Source organism: Pristiophorus japonicus, chromosome 1 (assembly GCF_044704955.1).
Source record: "Pristiophorus japonicus isolate sPriJap1 chromosome 1, sPriJap1.hap1, whole genome shotgun sequence".
In the NCBI taxonomy this organism is placed as follows: Eukaryota; Metazoa; Chordata; class Chondrichthyes; family Pristiophoridae; genus Pristiophorus; species Pristiophorus japonicus.
This window is the reverse complement of record NC_091977.1, coordinates 306,976,334-306,982,186: the sequence shown is the minus strand read 5'-3', so window position 1 is coordinate 306,982,186 and position 5,853 is coordinate 306,976,334. Positions and strand designations below refer to the sequence as shown.

At 43.3% G+C, this 5,853-nt stretch overlaps 1 pseudogene; it reads right to left on the bottom strand.

The window, feature by feature from the left end:
- Nucleotides 1-5,260: 5,260 nt before the first annotated feature.
- On the bottom strand, nt 5,261-5,509 carry LOC139279470 (U2 spliceosomal RNA; annotated as a pseudogene).
- Nucleotides 5,510-5,853: the final 344 nt, after the last annotated feature.

The following is a 5,853-nucleotide window of genomic DNA, read 5'->3' as shown; positions in this document are numbered from 1 at the left end:
GTGGCAAGGTGGCGGGGTCTTCTCCTTCCTTATTGGATGTCTGTGAAACATCTGCAAAGACGAATGGTTAGCAGCAGGGGAGGGGACAGGGTGACATGAATAGGCTCACATAGCGGAGGCTCATTTGAAGGACCACGATGAATGATAGTACATCGCATAAACCAAAGCATAGCCGATAGAGAGTACATTGCATAAACCGAAGTGTAGCCAATGGAGAATACATTGCATAAACCGAAGCATAGCCCACTTGTGCCAACCCAGACTGGATTTTGCAGGACTTACCCTCTCTCTGCAACCTGGGCCAGCATCTGCATGGGTAGTCGATCTTTGGGACCCACCAATAATACCTGCGATTCTACTTTCCAAGGTTGTTAGTGGGCGCAGTCTTGGCAGACCTCCAACAGTTTTCGTCCTATCTCGGTGGTTGTTGAACACCTTCTGCAAAGATGGTAATAGAAATATTTAAGAGAGGGGCCTTCTGCTGTTGTGGCACACACAGATAGTCACATTTACAATTCAAGTAATTGTAGTGCATAAATAAAAATATTATTTACTCCAACTGCTTGGCAAAGGTCTGCCACTTCCGGCACTGCTGGCCAGTCCTCTTGATGGATCCGACTGAGGAAACCTGCTCTGCAACGCTGTGCCAAGCTTGAGCTATTGTTGCTGGTTTAAGTTTACCAGGACCCTTCTTGCCAATCAGCGCCTACCAGGGTCTCATTGGCATCTTGGTTAAACTCCCTGGCCCTTTTCCTTTCCAAATTACACTCCATTTTTCGTTTTGCAGCTCCTGTGTGGAAGTACTCACAAATCTCCTGAAACTTACAATGGCTGATCCAGACCAGGAAGTGTACTGCGCATGCGCAGGCACACCCGTCACATGAAAAACGGCCGATTTTCTTTTTTTTTTTGCACTTGCGCAGAACAGGCGTTATTTCTAAATGCAAATTTGTAAAATCTCCATCCTTAAAAACGGTGGTATTTTAATACTACACCAAAATTTTTAAAACTTTTGGCAAAACTTAAGCCTTATTTTTTTGGCTTCATTTCGGCATTAAAAAACGGCCGTTATTCGCAAATAACGCAAAAAAACGCTGCTATTCTTAAATATGGAAATTCTAGCCCATACTACCAGATTTTCCACAACAAAGAAAAAGGTGGTACTGGGCAATGACTGTGTGAAAGCCACTTAATTGTCAACACTGGAAGTGGTAACAGCAGCTTTGTACTTTTGCTATTGTATACAATTGCATTATTGCAACCGTATATTGGTAGATGTGTTTTATGTTCCCTGTATGGATGGGACATCCCAGCAGTGGTGTGGACCGAGCAGCTCCCAAAGTGTTTTCTGCCCAAGTCTGCTCACGTTACCCGGGGGAGCTGGCGTACCTTGAGTGGAAAATCTCAGTTCTCCTTTCCAGTCATAAATTCTCAGCTTTTTGGTGAAGGAACAAAGATTTCAAACAATATTGGGAGTGACTTCATCGGCACCATTTTTTTTTATTGGTAGATTGTACTGACTGCTCACGATTATTTTTGTACATTCTCACAAGTTTAACATTGGAACTTTATCTACCTGCTTTTCCCACTTCCAATGGGTAAATTCCTTCCTCTTCATTTATGAATTGTTGCTGTTTTATGGAAATCTGATTTTGTTTGCTTCTCCCAAAAGGATGTATGACCAAGGGAACGGGACAGTTGATGGTGCATGTGACTGTGGCATTTTTGGATGGAGGTGGTTTGATGGACCAGATGTGGTTGACCAAAAGCGGCAGATTCAGTATAAATGTATAAATTTTATAAAATGGGGGCAGAAGCAAAAGATCGAAAGGAGAATAGTAACAGTGGAAGGCAGAGAAACCCAAGGCAAAAATCAAAAAGGGCCATATTAATTATGTTCTTATGTTAAAAGACAAGCCTGAAGGTTCTGTGCCTCAATGCAAGGAGTATTCGCAATAAGGTGGGTGAATTAACTGCATAGGCAGCTATTAACGATTATGATATAATTGAGATTACGGAGACATGGCTCCAGGGTGACCAAGGCTGGGAACTCAACATCCAGGAGTATTCAACATTCAGGAAGGACAGACAGAAAGGAAAAGGAGGTGGGGTAGCGTTGCTGGTTAAAGAGGAAATGAACGCAATAGTAAGAAAGGACATTAGTTTGGATGATGTGGAATCTGTATGTGTAGAGCTGCGGAATACCAAAGGGCAGAAAACGCTAGTGGGAGTTGTGTACAGACCACCAAACAGTAGTAGTGAGGTTGGGGCTGGCATCAAACAAGAAATTAGGGATGTGTGCAATAAAGGTACAGCAGTTATCATGGGCAACTTTAATCTACATAAAGATTGGGCTAACCAAGTTGGTAGCAATGCGGTGGAGAAGGATTTCCTGGAGTGTATTAGGGATGGCTTTCTAGACCAATATGTTGAGGAACCAACTAGAGAGCTGGTCATCCTAGACTAGGTGTTGTGTAATGAGAGAGGACTAATTAACAATCTTGTTGTGTGAGGTCCCCTGGGGAAGAGTGACCATAATATGGTAGAATTCTTTATTAAGATGGAGAGTGACAGTCTTAATTCAGAGACTAGGGTCCTGAACTTAAGGAAAGGTAACTTCGATGGTATGAGACGTGAATTGGCTAGGATAGACTGGCAAATGATACTTAAAGGGTTGACAGTGGATAGGCAATGGCAGACATTTATAGATTACATGGATGAACTTCAACAATTGTACATTCCTGTCTGGAGTAAAAATAAAAAGGGGAAGATAGCTCAATCGTGACTAACAAAGAAAATTAGGGATAGTGTTAAATCCAAGGAAGAGGCATATAAATTGGCCAGAAAAAGCAGCAAACCTGAGAACTAGGAGAAATTTAGAATTCAGAGGAGGACAAAGGGTCTAATTAGAAGGGGGAAAATAAAGTATGAGAGGAAGCTTGCAGGTAACATAAAAACTGACTGCAAAAGCTTCTATAGATATGTGAAGAGAAAAAGATTAATGAAGACCAAAGTAGGTCCTTTGCAGTCATAATCAGGTGAATTTATAATGGGGAACAAAGAAATGGCAGACCAATTGAACAAATACTTTGGATCTGTCTTCACTAAGGAAGACACAAATAACCTTCCGGAAATACTTGGGGTTTGAGGGTCTAGCGAAAAGGAGGAACTGAAGGAAATCCTTATTAGTCAGAAAATTGTGTTAGGGAAATTGATGGGATTGAAGGCCGATAAATCCCCAGGGCCTGATAGGCTGCATCCCAGAGTACTTAAGGAAGTGGCCCTAGAAATAATGGATGCATTGGTGATCATTTTCCAACATTCTATTGACTCTGAATCAGTTCCTATGGATTGGAGGGTAGCTAATGTAACCCCACTTTTTAAAAAAGGAGGAAGAGAGTAAACAGGGAATTATAAACCGGTCAGCCTGACATCAGTAGTGGGGAAAATGTCAGAATCAATTATTAAAGATGAAATAGCAGCGCATTTGGAAAGCAGTGGCAGGATCGGTCCAAGTCAGTATGGATTTATGAAAGGGAAATCCTGCTTGACAAATCTTCTAGAATTTTTTGAGGATGTAACTCGTAGAGTGGACAAGGGAGAACCAGTGGATGTGGTGTATTTGGACTTTCAACAGGCTTTTGACAAGGTCCCACACAAGAAATTAGTGTGCAAAATTAAAGCACATGGTATTGGGGGTAATGTATTGACGTGGATAGAGAACTGGTTGGCAGACAGCAAGCAGAGAGTCGGAATAAACGGGTCCTTTTCAGAATGGCAGGCAGTGACCAGTGGGGTGCCCCAGGGTTCAGTGCTGGGACCCCAGCTATTTACAATATACATCAATGATTTAGATGAAGGAATTGAATGTAATATCTCCAAGTTTGCAGATGACACTAAGGTGGTTGGCGGTATGAGCTGTGAGGCGGATGCTAAGAGGTTGCAGGGTGACTTGGTTAGGTGAGTGGGCAAATACATGGCAGATGCAGTATAATGTGGATAATTTTGAGATAATCCACTTTGGTGGCAAAAACAGGAAGACAGATTATCATCTGAATGATGACAGATTAAGAAAAGGGGAGGTACAATGAGACCTGGGTGTCATGGTACATGAGTCATTGAAGTTTGGCATGCAGGTACAGCATGTGGTGAAGAAGGCAAATAGCATGTTAGCCTTCACAGCTAGAGGATTTGAATATAGGAGCAGGGAGGTCTTACTGCAGTTGTACAGAGCCTTGGTGAGGCCACCCCTTGAATATTGTGTTCAGTTTTGGTCTCCTAATCTGAGGAAGGACGTTCTTGATATTGAGGGAGTACAGTGAAGGTTCACCAGATTGATTCCCGGGATGGCAGGCATGACATATGAGGAAAGACTGGATCAACTGGGCTTGTATCCACTGGAGTTTAGAAGAATGAGAGGGGATCTCATAGAAGCATATAAAATTCTGACAGGATTGGACAGGTTAGAGGCAGGAAGAATGTTCCCGTTGCTGGGGAGTTCCAAAACCAGGGGTCACAGTTTATGAATAACGGTAAGCCATTCAGGACCGAGATGAGGAGAAACTACTTCACTCAGAGAGTGGTTAACCTGTGGAATTCTCTACCGCAGAAAGTTGTTGAGGCCAGTTCGTTAGATATATTCAAAAGGAAGTTAGATATGGCTCTTACGTTCAAAGGGATCAAGGGGTATGGAGAGAAAGCAGGAAAGGGGTACTGAGATTGAATGATCAGCTATGATCTTATTGAATGACGGGGCAGGCTCGAAAGGCCAAAGGGCCTGCTCCTGCATCTAATTTCTGTTTCTATGTTTCTGTATGTTAGCAGATTTAGCGCTCTTTATGGTAAACCAGGGAATGGTGATGGGAGAGGAATGGTACAACATTGGGGAATGGGGAGAGGAGGAGCTGAATATTGAGGAATGTGGTGGGAATTCCTGGATAATGTACAAAAGGGTCAATTAGGCCTCTCAATTTATGCAGGACCGTTCCATAATTCAGGTTTGAGTTAGATGCTTTAATGTAGTACTGAGGGGGTGGGGGGGGGACAAGGTGGGGGGGGGGGGTAGAGGAATTTTTACTGCTGGATAACTTTTTCCCAAATATAGGGTTACTTTTGTTTTCTGATATTATTGTTTATTGATGTGATTTTTTTTTTAATCGTAGCCAATCTTTCCAATTCTTTGTCAGATCACAAACGCCAGAGGTCACCTTGCACACATCAAGGATCACCCTGCGCTAATGCTCTTAGCCAAAAGGCCTAGAGCCCAAGCACCGTTCCTGGAAGTACTGCAATACCAGGTTCGTGCCATGGAGGTGGATGGGTTAGCAACCCCACACACCTCCGTGGAGGTGGAGGTGGATGGGTCAAGCCAAGCCACCCCACCCACCTCCTATTTCCAAAAAGCATAGGAGAACCACCTTCCTGATCCAGGGAGAACCACGTTGGGGTCATGGTTACTCCCCTGTCAGGTCAGTTACGCATGATCTTAGCCAAAAGGCCGAGAAGCGATGTGATGGCCTAATCAAAACAAGGGGCTTTAAGCCCCAAGCAGCGAATCAATGTAAAAGGTGGTACAGTATGAGCAGCAAGCAGCCTTTCACTGGCCCTGACCCCTTGTGACAATCCCAGCACATCATTCGCTACATACTTGGAACCTCACTTAAATAGTTAAATAAGCTGACCTTACATCATGGAGACCAGGCAATTTCCCACAAAAAGGGAAGGAAAATCAGAAGGCGAGACATCACAGACTGTTCTCAAGAATCTTATAATGGCTGGTTTTAGAGCAGAATTGACAAAGGCACCTGCCCATTCTTTTGAGTTCAATTGATACATAACACATAGCATAGGACG